Here is a 17212-nt window from a genome sequence, read left to right as displayed (position 1 = left end):
ACTTTATCATTTTTGTTTCAGTAAATATCCAAGCAATAATCAGTAGTTAGGAGTTTCAGGCTAAAATGGATGCCATTATTAGTGACTTAACAACTTTTCCTGTGAAATCTGTGCGTCTCACCAAGACTGAATAATGCTATCCAGAGCTACATAATATTCAACATTTAGAAAAGCTCACTTTAAACACTTATTGGGCTGCAAACCCTGTGGTTTCAGGACTACAGTAGTCACTAATTTCCAGACTCTCAATATGTAAAATAAAGTACCCACACAAAAATCCTAGGAGGCTACATAGGTCAAAATGCTTGTTTAAAGTAATACAGAATTAGCTTTTTTCAGTTCCACCTCTTTTTTCTTTCTCTAGTTGCCTTGCTAATCCAGCCTTAGTTATTCCTGTTATTTTGTGCCTTGACACCTCTTCTTTGGGGATTGCTCACTCTGACTGGAGCAGACCTTCCTAGGTCACATAAAAAACTTCCGTAACATTCACAAAGCCAATAGGCTGTTCCATAAATGAGGATGACGACAGCAATGGACTGTAACCCAAATTGGGCAGAATAACATCTTACAAGCTCAGAATTCTATTTGATGTTGAAATTCTGTCTTCACGGATATTTTTCTCTGTCTGAAATGTGTGTGCTCAGTTCTATTTATATAAGGGAATAGTGACATCCTGTGTGTAGCTAGACTAATTGCCTCTGTAATTAACCTATTGGAGAAGGAAGTTACATAGAACTGAAACATCGCTGAGTACAAGAAGCAGTTTTGTCTGAAAGGAAACCTCCAACTTTACCAAAGGGTGTAGAGAAAGAAGAAAAGATCTGCCTCCTTCCCTTGTTTTTTCGGCATCTTGTTCCTTCCCTCCTTCTCTTCTACCCTATTTTTCCTTCCTTCATTTTCTTATTCTGTATGATTCTACCAGTCCTCTCCATTTTTTTTTCTCTACTGCCTTTGTTTTCCATATTATAAGATACAGTGTTATGAGTGAATATTCTATAAAATAGAATTGAGGAAATGTATCTGTGTGAAAAGGAGACTGTCTTTCTCTTTTCATAGTACTCATGTCTTTTTTGGTCAGTGGTGAAAAAGGCGTGGAAGCATTTTGGTGTCTTAGAGGCTGAAAACAAAAATATTGACCATCTTCCTATCTCTTGATAAAAATATCTATTAATTACATTTAGAGAAGAGTCTGGGAACATGGCAAATGCAGAGTTTCTTTTGACCTCTTAAGTCCAGAAGAAACTTTTAGAAGGCATTACATTTAATAGAAAGAGTGCAGTTTTGGTGGTCAGAATTGTTCATATCTCACCCTAAATCAGATGCGAACGTGAAGAAATATGAACAAGTAAGCTAAGGGGGACCAAGAAGAGCAAGTTTTTCCAAAAGTGCCTTTTTCAACATTGTCAAAGGTAGTAGGTTACCTTTCGAGAAAACAGTAGGAGAAAGCAAGAGCAAGAAGCATGTAGGAGAAATTAGCCAACATTTTCCTGCTGCTCATGTCTTGATTTATCCACCAAACTCCAGCAAAACCCATCTCTCAGGGCTTTGCCCCGCCTAAGCCTTACACAATCCTCCACCCCATAATCCAAATACTCTTTTGAATCAGATAGCTTAAGACTTTTCTCGTGAGATAGAAACTGTTGTGTTGTAATTGATATTTTTCAAGTCAGGTGCCAAAGTTTATGTTTTGCATGTTATACTGAAAGAGCTTAAAGTTATGAACACTACTAAGAAGAAATTCCTTGTGCAATATTTGAGAATTTTAAGTCAAAGTTAACATAATCAGTGTATTATATATGATGGCCAAGCATGTAATAGTTGCAAATGAAATTGTTTGGAGTTTTGGCCTATGGAGGACTTGGATACCTTGATTTCCAGGATAATCTTTCTGTGCCTCAGTTTGTTTGTCAGTGATATATAGATAAAAAGTATTTTCTATAAGGTAATATCGTGAGACTTTAGTGAAGGAACATTCATAAGGGCTTAATAAACAGTAGCTAATCTTATTTCAGATAACATTTGATAAAGCAAAATGAGTTGGATACTAGTTTGTTGTAAAATAATTTAATCTTATCTCATTGAGCTATTCTTCAAATGGACTTACTTGATGACCTATGCTTACATTTATTGTTTTATAACCTTTACTGTAGTAACCTGTCAGTTCTATTGATAACTTATATTAGCTGTAACTGGATCACCATGGAAGATGGTGCAAGGACAATTTTTGAAAGTGTTATCCTTTGGGAAAAAGAGCAAAAGAGATGAAAAATGCACAGCAGAGAGTTTTCCTGTACATCACCTTTGTGATTAATCCTGTGATCACTAATGGTTATAAGATTGTGAAAGAAGGTCTTTATGAGTAAGAGGAAACCCTCAGCTACAAATACGGTCATTTGGTTATAGCTATGTTTTGGCCATTGTGCTAATTAAAGACACTGTCTATGATCATGGGGGTGTCCAGCAGTTTTACACAAGTTTCCTTCAGTAAGATAGGGCATTCCATGAAAAGAAACTAAGAAAACCATACTCAGGAGATTCAGTTTCAATCATTACTTATTATTGTAAGGTAATTCACTCATCCATTCCACAAGTATTTATTGGCATGCCACCCACTGTCAGTTTGAAAATATAGTCATGAACAAAGTGGACAAGAAATAGGATCTCACAGATTTTATGGCCTGACAGAGAAAGTCTAGAACATAAAACAAGTAATTACAAATAAAATGTGTAAGTCTTATAATAGAGCAAATATTTTGACATTTTAGTCAAGGTGAGTTGTGCATTCTTAATTGTGGGTGGTTGAGGGTAAGGGTATTCCTTCCTCCGTTGAATTTCCATGGCACTTTGTCTACACCTTCATTTGGAAATACCTTCCACCTTGCATTCTAGTTCCTTATGATTGTGGCGCCAACTCTAGACCGCAGGTTCCTTAGAAGCTGGGCAGCATATGCATGTGGGATTCTCCTTACTATCTGCCAGAGGATATATACTTGTGTATTTTAAAATTAAAATTAAAACCATTTTAAATTTCTAGTAGTCACTAAATGCTATGGAGAGCATGAAGCAAAGAAAAATCTTGGAGGTTTATTTTCATTAATTATTTTTTGTTTTAAATTTTTAAATGTCTCACTTTGAAATTTCTCCTTCTTCCTGTTGATGGTGATAAGAAGTTGGTAAATAACCAAGTGTAAGTCATTATCCTTCCCTCTTACCTACTATTCTCTCAGAATTTAATCCATAGCAACCTCCTTTGGAAGAAGTTTATTACTTGTACGACTTTCAAAGTTTGCTCTACAGAAGTCTGATTTTAGTTGCTGCACGCAAATAATAATGAAAGAAGCATCTATTATTTGTGGCCTGAATGTATTTTGGGATATCATGGTCAACCTTTTTTTCTGTCCCTGGACCTGTCAAGACAATCAGTGTTAGCTTAATCAGTATCTAGTTTTAAAAAGTCAAAACTCTTCATTGGTTATGAGAAAGATAGTGGTTCAGTATCTGTTTACTCAAGTCAAAGTGCCCTGAAAAATAAACTGAATTCTGACAGCTTCTTAAAAAGTAGGAAAATAATCAGCTCTTATACAGAAACCCAATCCATAGCTTAGGAAAATTCTGTATTGAAAATGATACAGGAGGGATTTCGGCAATAAGAATGAAGAAGCCCTTGCATATTCTTCTGGAAGGTGGCGCACTGCACAGGGACTGAGAGACCTGAGTGTGGTGTCGCCTGCGAGCAGGGGTGTAATTTAGTGAGCTGACAGGAGGAGTGAAGTATCTCCTCAATATCTGTGTTTGGCAGAAGAGATGAATGCATACATCAGGAAACAATGTTTAAGTGTTTTATTTCCTTATTTCAGCCTGTCAAACTGTCAGTATAGTTAATGGCCACCAAGAGAGAAAAGAAGAGAGAGGCAGGAGGAGGAACAGAGAGAAACAAAGGTGTATGGAATCTGCAGAGAAAGAGAGCGGGAAAGCATTTGCATGTTTCTGGGGCATAATGGTCAGTCAGACAAAAATAACTCACTGTATTCATCTCTGTACTAAAGCCAGATGTGCCGTTCCCTGCTTACAGTCTCTGCACCCTTCCTGTGCCTTCGTTTGTATAATTGCTTCACTTCACTTTGATCTCTGTGATTCCTTTTGTTGAAGTCTAGATTGATTATCAATATTTGAGAAGTTATTTTATGTTATATTGATAGTATCTAATTTTGCTTAGTTTTCCAAGTTTACTAGCTTGTTTGTATTGTTTACAAAATCTGGTATTAATGTTATTTATACAAAAGTATTCGCTCTTGTATGTAACCCCCCCCACCATTTTTTAAAATCCTTTTGAGTATTTTATAGTTCACAAAGAATAAGTTGGGCTGGATTTTGACCTATTGTGTCTTTTTTTTTTTATAAGGTGTAAAGTGAAATGCCTAAATTATACATTTAATTCTTAAGAGTACAAAGCAATTTTAAATTTCTAGAAGAATCCTAGCATCGCCAAGGCATTTTTATTTTATAAAAGAGACACATTTACATTGGATCATTTTTGCACTGGGTTAAGTTATTTTTCTGCAAAAATGGAAAATCCTTTTACCATTCACATGTATGCCAAACTGAATTTTAGAACTTTGAATTCACTCCAGGGATGAATACTTTTCATAATGAATACTTTTAGTTGCCTTATAAAGGAGAAGTATTTAATTAGGAAAAATAATGTTTTTTAAATATCAATTTAAAAATCTTACAAGATGGTCTAAGAAGAAGTAGTATGGGATATTAAATACACTGGGTACTGCATCTGGCCAGTCATCAAACCACCTGGAAGGCATTTAAAAAACACAGACCCTGGGTCTCCACTCCAGATGAATCTCAGGGATGGGGGCCCAGCACATGTGTGTACAAGATCCATGCCCTACTCCCCCCCAACCCCCAGGTGATGTGGCCTCTCAGCCGGGCCAGGAACCACAGTGTCCCAGTCATGGAAGGAGCAACTGCTCTGGTTGTTGGTGGAATTCTGGCTGATTTCTAGCCTACTCACTCACTGAGTAACTTTGGGGCTAATCACAGGCCTTGGGGGTGCACGTTTTTTTTCAACTCTTACACTTTGTATGATGTTTTCCAGCTTTAAAAGCTTGCTAAGTTCATTATTAATGAGGTTTTAAAAAATTGTGAACTTAAAAACTGAGTTAAAATACACACACAGAGTTTCTCCTGTGTTTTCATTCGTAGACTGAGGTAATCGAAGTAAGCAAACCATAACAGAAGTCCAAGACTGTCCCCTCTCACCGCCCATTTGGTTTAAGAGCTCAGGCTTGGACCTGATAGCAGTCATGGAAATGTTATCTTGATAATGAAAACTTAACCACTCTGTCCTTTAGACCTTCAGATGCAAAGCTGAACTCTTCTCTACCGACCCAAACTTGATTCTTCTTCAGTGCGCCTCTGAACAAATGACACCATTATGCGCCTCATTGTTTTAGCCAGATACCAAGAGTCACCCTTTCTTACCTTTGTCTTTGATATCCTAGGTTGATTTTACCCCCTAAAAGAGTGTTCATCTGTCAGTGTCTTTATCTCTACCCCTATCCATCCTGGGCCAAGGTGCTGTCTTTCCTGGATTCTGAAATAACCTCTCAATTGAGAGTCTTTTTATACTATTCTTAGTAGATGCTCAGTACAGAAAAGAGAGTAAAATTCAAAGCTAATCCTTATCTTCCCTAATGCAAACCTATCAGTGGAGTGCTTAGGAGAAAGACCAAGATTTGTACAGTGGCCTGCAGGGTCCTGTGTAATCCACAGTAACCTTCTCGCCCTCACTTCCTGCACTCTGGGTGTATGGGGCATCCTTCAGTTTCTCACTCATGGTGCACTCCTCATCATAGGGTCGTTGAGTTTTCTTTTCTTTCTGTCTGGAAAGTTCTTCACCTCCAGCTCATCCTTTTCAGATGAGCCTTTTCTGATATCCCAGACATGATTGAGTCCACCTGTTATGCTCATATAGCATGCCTTGCATTTTCTGCCAGAGAATTTTTCACAGTTTATAATTTTATATTAATATAATAGTTTTGTTAATTTTATTTGAATTCATTTAAGACTATATGCTTGGTATGACCTTGACTATTTTATTCACCACTGATTCCCTAGTTCCCCAAACAGTATGTAGTAGTATGTAGTAAGTTCTTAAGAAATATTTGTTGAGTAAAAGATTAAATGAATCAGTGGAAGAAAAAGGCTCCCTTATACAGGAGCACTTCTTTCTTTCTCACCTATACTCTTTCCAGACTATATGCTTGGTAAGACCTTGACTATTTTGTTCTATTGGTGTATGTAAAGCATTTTCATTTTCCTTAAATGCTCCTCTTCACACCAAAGAATGGTAATTGCCCAACCTAATCTCATTCTTTGTTCCAAAAAATGTCTGAATGCCTGGCTCCAACCCTTTTCTGTGCTCCTCTGTGGTTAAAGAGTAATGTAAAAAGAGTTGCTTCTAACTTATTGCTGTACTTTTGAGATATGGTCTGAAATTGTGCATAGGTCAATGCAAGAAATATGAGTAGAGAAAAGGTCCCTCCAAAATTTCTTTAGAGGAAAAAAGACTCCAGTTTTGGATTCCCTGTTTGTTCAGGGAAAGAGTTGCTTCATAGAGGATATAAAATCTCATATCTAACCTGTGCTGACACAGCATATTGACAAAGATTATTGTCAAGAAGGGGAGCTTTGGAGATGGAGAAGATTTGAGATACGGAGTTTAGTTAAGTCAGGGTATTGAATATTGTCTGTGCTTCAGGGATATCATATTCTCTGTAAGCTGTAATCTTCTGGGGAACTGGAGCGCTGCCATGTACCCCATGTGTTAGTGGGCCCTCTGCCTCACCCTCCCCTGGCTGTTAGTCACTCGGCTCTATTCTAGACATGCTCCAGGAGCCTCACACCTTGTAATTCACTGTCCAAAGACCTCACACCCGTTGATGAGGCCTGTGCAGGCTTCCTCCATGGCCTGGCCTGCAGAGGTCATATTCTGCCTCTAGGGTGCACTACCATAGGCTCAGGGAAACTATTTGAGAGGGGCTGGCCTCAGAGAAGGGGTGCTTCCATTTGTCCTCTCCTGGGTCAACAAATATTAGGCATATGCTGGAGAGTAAATGGGTGCTTTAGGAAGAAGGCATATAACCAGAAAAATAAATAACCTGATAAATATCTAATAAAATAACTTTTGAAAAGAGAGATCAACTAGAAAAATCAGAATTAGGAAAGTACAGTCTTGATTTTTACAGTGTGACTCTCACATCCGTACCAAGCCATGAGATGAGCAGCAGGACATTTGTTTTAGGAGCTCCTGGCAGGGAGTTGTGTCCTGAGTCTGTTGGACACATCATGGTCCCATGGGAGATAAGCCTGGAGTCAAATATTTTTAGAGGGATGATGGTTGATAATGTTCCAATATTTTTTTCTCATCCTATAATTAATATAGATTATTTTCCAAGAATTTTCAATAATCAGGTAGAGAGAACTTATTATTCTCAGTATTGAGAGGAAGAATTAACAATATAGGTAGGAAGGTAATGGCATAATTAGAATTTACTGTCACAAAACACCTGTCCATTCATTGTCCTAAGCAAACAAGATTTCAGGGATAATACTGGAGGCAATCAGGCAGGAACCAAGAGGAGGACTTTTTAGCTTTAAGATGATTAAACAATTTCCTTCAACAGGCAACTCTTTAATTCCAGACCTTACAGCAGCTTTCTCGTCCACAGGACCCTCAGAATCTTTTTGCAAAGTTGAAAGAGCTGTAATTTTAATGTAACTATTATATTCAAGACATTAATGACCTGCATCACTGAGAATAACCATGGTAACAGGTGAGAAATCAAAGATAGTTAATTTAATTGCCACAGAAAGAAAATAAGTGCAAATAATCTATAATTCTTCATTCCCAATATGTACATGTTATTTTCTTACTGCATTAATTACCCAATAGTTAGACAGAAATGATCTAGTTGTTGCTCTGTGACTCCCTTTGCATTCATGTAATGGTTTTCACTCTAATAACTAATCATTATAATTTCTTACCTCAGCAGTTTTGGCTGTGCCAAACTGGGTAACATGTTCATTCAGTTGACATTAGCAGTTTTTAATAACAATAAAAATGATACTTTAAGTATAGTGGGAAGGAATTAAACAGTTCTTTCAACCTAGTTACCTAAAGGCCACTCTAATTCCATGCTTTTCTATAAACAGCTAATGATCTGGGACTGCTTTTTGGATAGAAACATTTCAAAATTCCTCTCAATTTCGTAACTCTTTTTCTAGGAGTTTCTGGAATATTCCCACAGAACCCTGCTCAGAAGTGAGGAGCAAGCTGTAGAATCCTAACCAGGGACATATGTGGAATCACTGCCCAAGCTATTAAATATTTTGTTGTCTATTATGCGTCAAATCTTTTGCTAAGCCTGGGGTACAATGGTGAGGTGAATAGGCAGGGATAGAGGAGATGATAAATCAGGAAATCATGACTAATGAGCAAATTGATATAGCTTTTAACCTTTATTTAGGCCACATACTGTAAAAGACAGTAAATAGATGGTATTTAAATTTCATGATTGTGTGCAAGGATCTTATAAAAAGTAGGGTGGGGATAATCAGTTGTATAATGAAAAATAGTAACTACCATTTACTGAATGCTTTCCTATGTACCAGGTATGGTCATTTAATTCTCATGCAGACAGACACCCCAGTCCCATAAGTGAATTTTTTTTCTCCATTTTCACATGAAGAAATTAGGTTAAATAGCTGATCAGAGGTCCTCTGAGCAAGTAAGTGAGAGAGAGCAAATCCCATTCCAGGCTGGGCTCTACCAAGTTCTGAGGTTTCTACAGAAAGAATCAAGAGGCTTTTCAGCCCTAGTACTCATGGCCAGTGCCCTTTGATGGGATATTCAATTTCAAATGATTTTGTTTTCTATTTTAATTCCAGACTATACCAAAACATTTCAGAAAGAATCTGTCACATCTTTTAGATTGGCTCCTCAATCTTCTTTGGCAAGTCTATCTCAAACTGGCTCAGCAAGAAAGTAAACAGTGAATAAATGAACAAAGGTACTTACATGCTGAAAAGGAATATAGAGCCACCTCACATTCATTAGGATGACTACTATTTAAAAAAACATAAAATACCAAGTGTCTTTAAGGAACTGGAGAAATTGGAACTCTCGTGCATTGTTGGAGGATATAATGCTATAGTCATTTTGGAAAACAGCATGGAGGTATCTCAAAAAGTTAAACATATGATCCAACAATTCCACTTATTCCACTTCTGTGTATATATCCAAAAAGAATCGAAAGCAGGGTCTCAAGGAGATATCTGCCCACCTATATTCATAACGGTATTGCACACAATAGCCAAAAGGTGGGAGCAACTCAAGTATCCATCAATGGATGAACAGATAAACAAAATGTGGTCTAGCTATGCAAAGGATTAAAATTCAACTTCAAAAAAGGAAGGAAATTTTGACACATGCTACAATATGGATAAACCTTGAGGTTATTATGCAAAGTGAAATCAGCCAGTCACCAAAAGACAAATACTATATGGTTCCACTTATGTGACGTACCTAGAGAAATTGAAGTAATAGATAAAGAAAGTAGAATGGTGGTTGACAGGGGCTGGGGCAAAGAGAAAAAGAGGACTTGTTTAATGGGTATAGAATTTCAGTATTGCAAGGTGGAAAGAGTTCTGGAGATAGTATACCCAACCACATGAATGTGTTTAACACTCCTGAATTGTACATTTAAAAATGTTTAAGATGGTAAAATTTATGTTATATGTACTTTACCACACTAAGCATTACAAAAAAAAAAAAAAAGAGGAAATATGAAATATGATAGGACAGAGGGGACCTGAGGAAAGACGATATCCTCATCAGGTAAGTTATTCAGCAAAGACATGCCTGAGACATGCGTAATACCATTGAGTCAGCTCTGCGCACAGCCAGGGAGAGAGTTTTCCAAGCAGGGGGTCTTCAAACATAAATAACCTGGGTTGAGAAAGAGAGAGGTATGGTTGAATGAGAAGGAAGTCAATATGACAGGAGTCTAGTGGCAGGTGATACACTTGCAGAGAGGTAGAAGGAACTGATAATAGAAGGGCCAGTAGACACGGAAGGACTTTCGACTTCATGATCACCGTTACATTGGAGCTTTACTTCCAAGGACTTTTTGAACCTTAGGAGATCACAAACTTTACAGTACCCATTTTGTTTCAAAAAATAGTCATTGGCACACTTATTGGTATCATAACTTAAGTGCCTTTTATTGCTCAATTTAAAAAAACATAGAAGTGGTGTGTTAGTTTGGTGAGGTTTCATCTATATTTATTAAATATATTATTGCTGAAGTGACTGCAACCTGAAAGAACTTCCCTTTATATCCGTCTACCTTGGTAAAATTCCAGTGAACCTCTCCACTTAAAACGCTGCATTCATTTTTTTTTTTTTTTTAAATAATTATTTTTTATTGAAGGGTACTTGACACACAGTATTACATTACATGAGTTTCAAGTGTACAACACAGTGGTAGAACATTTATATACATAATTCTAGGTTCCAGCTATCACCCTACCAGGCTGTTACAATATCTTGACTATATTCCTTATGCTATACATTACATCCCGGTTACTTATTTATTTTACCATTGGAAGTCTGTCTTTTTTTTTTTTTTTTTTTTTTTTGTGAGGGCATCTCTCATATTTATTGATCAAATGGTTGTTAACGACAATAAAATTCTGTATAGGGGAGTCAATGCTCAATGCACAATCATTAATCCACCCCAAGCCTAATTTTTGTCAGTCTCCAATCTTCTGAGGCATAACAAACAAGTTTTTACATGTAGAACAAATTCTTACATAATGAATAAGTTACATAGTGAACAGTACAAGGGCAGTCATCACAGAAACTTTCGGTTTTGCTCATGCATTATGAACTCTAAACAGTCAGTTCAAATATGAATACTCATTTGGTTTTTATACTTGATTTATATGTGGATACCACTTTTCTCTCTTTATTATTATTATTTTTAATAAAATGCTGAAGTGGTAGGTAGATACAAGATAAAGGTAGAAAACATAGTTTAGTGTTGTAAGAGAGCAAATGTAGATGATCAGGTGTGTGCCTGTAGACTATGTGTTAATCCAAGCTAGACCAGGGCAATAAAACATCCACGTATGCAGAAGATTTCTCTCAGAACGGGGGGGTGAGGTTTAAGCCTCACCTCTGTTGATCCCCAATTTCTCACCTGATGGCCCCCCTGCGACTGTGCCTGTCTTAGGTTGTTCCTCCCTTGAGGAATCTTACCCGTCTCTGGCTAACCAGTCATCTTCCGGGGCCATACAGGGAAATGTAAAGTTGGTAAGTGAGAGAGAAGCCTTATTGTTTGAAAAAGTTAGCTTTTTACTTCTTTGCATATTTATGCCCTGTGGCTTCTATGCCCAGCATTTGTCTTGAGGTATCTTTACCACTTGGAAGAATTATGATACTCGGTAAATTTGATATGAGGCACGAATTCTATTTAAGGGTTGTAATTAGGAAGGAAGAAGAAAAGCTATAGAAGTAGCAGGCGGAAGAAAACATGGGAAGATTGATTATTTCTTTGATATATCTTCTTGTAGAGTAACTTCACCATGTACAGGTTTTAAGCTACTACTTAAACTGCACACACACATTAACATAATAGGAGTATAGTTACATAACCAAAGCATATCTGTAATTACCAGCCATCTGCAGTGAAACCAAGAAAACCAGTTAGGCACCTTAGGCATTTGTGAAAACTTATCTATGATATGGTGGATATTGTCCAACTGAACTTGAACAGTCTGAGAGAAATCAGACAAATTAAAACAACCCATTCCTGGGGATTGTTCACATGCCATATGTTCTTTTAACAGTAAATAGTTTGTAGTTGTAAGACTTTGGAGCGCTACAATTTGCACTTCTCCAAATTCTTGGTTGAGTTCCAACAGTATAGATCCAGTCCAATTTTGTTGTTTTACTGTATGCACAGGCCAGCTTAGATATCTCCTTCCTCATTCCCATGGCAGGTCCAGGAACTGGTGGGATGAGTGCATCTACAGCTGTAGCAGTGCGTGGATCTTTGTTGGGGTTTTTTGATGATCATCTTCTGGCATGAGTCTTCCAGAGAGTGCAGATGTTGTAAGTTCTTTTTCATATCATATCTTAGTTCATTTTCGGGGTAGCCCAATTAGGCTTTGATCCTCTGTATGAACACAAACAGACCCTTTGCCTACACTTTTATATGCCCTTTATACCCTTGTGTAGAACTCGTTGGAGGTTACCACACAGGAACTGCCCTTTTTTTTCTTTTTTTTTTCTTTGTTTTTGGTATCACTAATCTACACTTACATGACGAATATTATGTTTACTAGGCTCTCCCCTATACCAGGTCTCCCATATAAACCCCTTTACAGTCACTGTCCATCAGCATAGCAAAATGTTGTAGAATCACTACTTGCCTTCTCTGTGTTGTACAGCCCTCCCTTTTCTCCTACCCCCCCATGTATGTTAATCTTAATACCCCCCTACTTCTCCCCCCCTTATCCCTCCCTACCCACCCATCCTCCCCAGTCCCTTTCCCTTTGGTACCTGTTAGTCCATTCTTGAGTTCTGTGATTCTGCTGCTGTTTTGTTCCTTCAGTTTTTCCTTTGTTCTTATATTCCACAGATAAGTGAAATCATTTGGTATTTCTCTTTCTCCGCTTGGCTTGTTTCACTGAGCATAATACCCTCCAGCTCCATCCATGTTGCTGCAAATGATTGGATTTGCCCTTTTCTTATGGCTGAGTAGTATTCCATTGTGTATATGTACCACATCTTCTTTATCCATTCATCTATTGATGGACATTTAGGTTGCTTCCAATTCTTGGCTATTGTAAATAGTGCTGCAATAAACATAGGGGTGCATCTGTCTTTCTCAAACTTGATTGCTGCGTTCTTAGGGTAAATTCCTAGGAGTGGAATTCCTGGGTCAAATGGTAAGTCTGTTTTGAGCATTTTGATGTACCTCCATACTGCTTTCCACAATGGTTGAACTAACTTACATTCCCACCAGCAGTGTAGGAGGGTTCCCCTTTCTCCACAGCCTCGCCAACATTTGTTGTTGTTTGTCTTTTGGATGGCAGCCATCCTTACTGGTGTGAGGTGATACCTCATTGTAGTTTTAGTTTGCATTTCTCTGATAATTAGCGATGTGGAGCATCTTTTCATGTGTCTGTTGGCCATCTGTATTTCTTTTTTGGAGAACTGTCTGTTCAGTTCCTCTGCCCATTTTTTAATTGGGTTATTTGTTTTTTGTTTGTTGAGGCGTGAGAGCTCCTTATATATTCTGGACGTCAAGCCTTTATCGGATGTGTCATTTTCAAATATATTCTCCCATACTGTAGGGATCCTTCTTGTTCTATTGATGGTGTCTTTTGCTGTACAGAAGCTTTTCAGCTTAATATAGTCCCACTTACACATTTTTGCTGTTGTTTTCCTTGCCCGGGGAGATATGTTCAAGAAGAGGTCACTCATGTTTATGTCTAAGAGGTTTGTACCTATGTTTTCTTCCAAGAGTTTAATGGTTTCATGACTTACATTCAGGTCTTTGATCCATTTTGAGTTTACTTTTGTATATGGGGTTAGACAATGGTCCAGTTTCATTCTCCTACATGTAGCTGTCCAGTTTTGCCAGCACCACCTGTTGAAGAGACTGTCATTTCGCCATTGTATGTCCATGGCTCCTTTATCAAATATTAATTGACCATATATGTCTGGGTTAATGTCTGGATTCTCTAGTCTGTTCCATTGGTCTGTGGCTCTGCTCTTGTGCCAGTACCAAATTGTCTTGATTACTATGGCTTTATAGTAGAGCTTGAAGTTGGGGAGTGAGATCCCCCCTACTTTATTCTTCTTTCTCAGGATTGCTTTGGCTATTCGGGGTCTTTTGTGTTTCCATATGAATTTTTGAATTATTTGTTCCAGTTCATTGAAGAATGTTGCTGGTAGTTTCATAGGGATTGCATCAAATCTGTATATTGCTTTGGGCAGGATGGCCATTTTGACGATATTAATTCTTCCTAGCCACGAGCATGGGATGAGTTTCCATCTGTTAGTGTCCCCTTTAATTTCTCTTAAGAGTGACTTGTAGTTTTCAGAGTATAAGTCTTTCACTTCTTTGGTTAGGTTTATTCCTAGGTATTTTATTTTTTTTGATGCAATTGTGAATGGAGTTGTTTTCCTGATTTCTCTTTCTGTTGGTTCATTGTTAGTATATAGGAAAGCCACAGATTTCTGTGTGTTGATTTTGTATCCTGCAACTTTGCTGTATTCCGATATCAGTTCTAGTAGTTTTGGGGTGGAGTCTTTAGGGTTTTTTATGTACAGTATCATGTCATCTGCAAATAGTGACAGTTTAACTTCTTCTTTACCAATCTGGATTCCTTGTATTTCTTTATTTTGTCTGATTGCCGTAGCTAGGACCTCCAGTACTATGTTAAATAACAGTGGAGAGAGTGGGCATCCCTGTCTAGTTACCGATCTCAGCGGAAATGCTTTCAGCTTCTCGCTGTTCAATATAATGTTGGCTGTGGGTTTATCATAGATGGCCTTTATTATGTTGAGGTACTTGCCCTCTATTCCCATTTTGCTGAGAGTTTTTAACATGAATGGATGTTGAACTTTGTCAAATGCTTTTTCAGCATCTATGGAGATGATCATGTGGTTTTTGTCTTTCTTTTTGTTGATGTGGTGGATGATGTTGATGGACTTTCGAATGTTGTACCATCCTTGCATCCCTGGGATGAATCCCACTTGGTCATGGTGTATGATCCTTTTGATGTATTTTTGAATTCGGTTTGCTAATATTTTGTTGAGTATTTTTGCATCTACGTTCATCAGGGATATTGGTCTGTAGTTTTCTTTTTTGGTGGGGTCTTTGCCTGGTTTTGGTATTAGGGTGATGTTAGCTTCATAGAATGAGTTTGGGAGTATCCCCTCCTCCTCTATTTTTTGGAAAACTTTAAGGAGAATGGGTATTATGTCTTCCCTGTATGTCTGATAAAATTCCGAGGTAAATCCATCTGGCCCGGGGGTTTTGTTCTTTGGTAGTTTTTTGATTACCTCTTCAATTTCGTTGCTGGTAATTGGTCTGTTTAGATTTTCTGTTTCTTCCTGGGTCAATCTTGGAAGGTTATATTTTTCTAGGAAGTTGTCCATTTCTCCTAGGTTTCCCAGCTTGTTAGCATATAGGTTTTCATAGTATTCTCCAATAATTCTTTGCATTTCCGTGGGGTCCGTCATGATTTTTCCTTTCTCGTTTCTGATACTGTTGATTTGTGTTGACTCTCTTTTCTTCTTAATAAGTCTGGCTAGAGGCTTATCTATTTTGTTTATTTTCTCGAAGAACCAGCTCTTGGTTTCATTGATTTTTGCTATTGTTTTATTCTTCTCAATTTTATTTATTTCTTCTCTGATCTTTATTATGTCCCTCCTTCTGCTGACCTTAGGCCTCATCTGTTCTTCTTTTTCCAATTTCGATAGTTGTGACATTAGACCATTCATTTGGGATTGCTCTTCCTTTTTTAAATATGCTTGGATTGCTATATACTTTCCTCTTAAGACTGCTTTTGCTGTGTCCCACAGAAGTTGGGGCTTAGTGTTGTTGTTGTCATTTGTTTCCATATATTGCTGGATCTCCATTTTGATTTGGTCATTGATCCATTGATTATTTAGGAGCGTGTTGTTAAGCCTCCATGTGTTCGTGAGCCTCTTTGCTTTCTTTGTACAGTTTATTTCTAGTTTTATGCCTTTGTGGTCTGAAAAGTTGGTTGGTAGGATTTCAATTTTTTGGAATTTTCTGAGGCTCTTTTTGTGGCCTAGTATGTGGTCTATTCTGGAGAATGTTCCATGTGCACTTGAGAAGAATGTATATCCCGCTGCTTTTGGATGTAGAGTTCTATAGATGTCTATTAGGTCCATCTGCTCTACTGTGTTGTTCAGTGCTTCCGTGTCCTTACTTATTTTCTGCCCAGTGGATCTATCCTTTGGGGTGAGTGGTGTGTTGAAGTCTCCTAGAATGAATGCATTGCAGTCTATATCCCCCTTTAGTTCTGTTAGTATTTGTTTCACATATGCTGGTCCTCCTGTGTTGGGTGCATATATATTTAGAATGGTTATATCCTCTTGTTTGACTGAGCCCTTTATCATTATGTAGTGTCCTTCTTTATCTCTTGTTACTTTCTTTGTTTTGAAGTCTATTTTGTCTGATATTAGTTCTGCAACCCCTGCTTTCTTCTCACTGTTGTTTGCTTGAAATATGTTTTTCCATCCCTTGACTTTTAGTCTGTACATGTCTTTGGGTTTGAGGTGAGTTTCTTGTAAGCAGCATATAGATGGGTCTTGCTTTTTTATCCATTCTGTTACTCTGTGTCTTTTGATTGGTGCATTCAACCCATTAACATTTAGGGTGACTATTGAAAGATATGTACTTATTGCCATTGCAGGCTTTAAATTCGTGGTTACCAAAGGTTCAAGGTTAGCCTCTTTAGTATCTTACTGTCTAACTTAGCTCGCTTATTGAGCTGTTATATACACTGTCTGGAGATTCTTTTTTTCTCTCCCTTCTTGTTCCTCCTCCTCGATTCTTCATATGTTGGGTGTTTTGTGCTGTGCTCTTTCTAGGAGTGCTCCCATCTAGAGCAGTCCCTGTAAGATGTTCTGTAGAGGTGGTTTGTGGAAAGCAAATTCCCTCAGCTTTTGTTTGTCTGGGAATTGTTTAATCCCACCATCATATTTGAATGATAGTCGTGCTGGATACAGTATCCTTGGTTCAAGGCCCTTCTGTTTCATTGTATTAAATATATCATGCCATTCTCTTCTGGCCTGTAGGGTTTCTGTTGAGAAATCTGACGTTAGCCTGATGGGTTTCCCTTTATAGGTGACCTTTTTCTCTCTAGCTGCCTTTAACACTCTTTCCTTGTCCTTAATCTTTGCCATTTTAATTATTATGTGTCTTGGTGTTGCCCTTCTTGGATCCTTTCTGTTGGGGGTTCTGTGTATTTCCGTGGTCTGTTCGATTACTTCCTCCCCCAGTGTGGGGAAGTTTTCAGCAATTATTTCTTCTAAGATACTTTCCATCTCTTTTCCTCTCTCTTCTTCTTCTGGGACCCCTATAAT

The 17212-nt window shown here is 37.8% G+C and overlaps 1 protein-coding gene across 14 annotated transcripts in view; it reads left to right on the top strand.

Annotated features, from left to right (window-relative positions):
• Positions 1-17212, top strand: part of SOX5 (SRY-box transcription factor 5) — a 931123-nt gene that overhangs the window by 167967 nt on the left and 745944 nt on the right. For 4 of the 14 annotated variants that reach the window (XM_057491895.1, XM_057491892.1, XM_057491893.1 and 1 more), the window contains one exon: positions 8965-9068. The exons of the other annotated variants lie outside the window; for them this stretch is intronic. The gene's annotated coding sequence lies outside the window, so the exon portion shown is untranslated. The remainder of the gene's footprint in view (positions 1-8964; positions 9069-17212) is intronic. 14 annotated transcript variants of the gene reach the window in all.

Source organism: Manis pentadactyla, chromosome 14 (genome assembly GCF_030020395.1).
Source record: "Manis pentadactyla isolate mManPen7 chromosome 14, mManPen7.hap1, whole genome shotgun sequence".
In the NCBI taxonomy this organism is placed as follows: domain Eukaryota; kingdom Metazoa; phylum Chordata; class Mammalia; order Pholidota; family Manidae; genus Manis; species Manis pentadactyla.
Note: the sequence above shows the minus strand (reverse complement) of the source record. Positions and strands in the feature narration are given on the sequence as shown.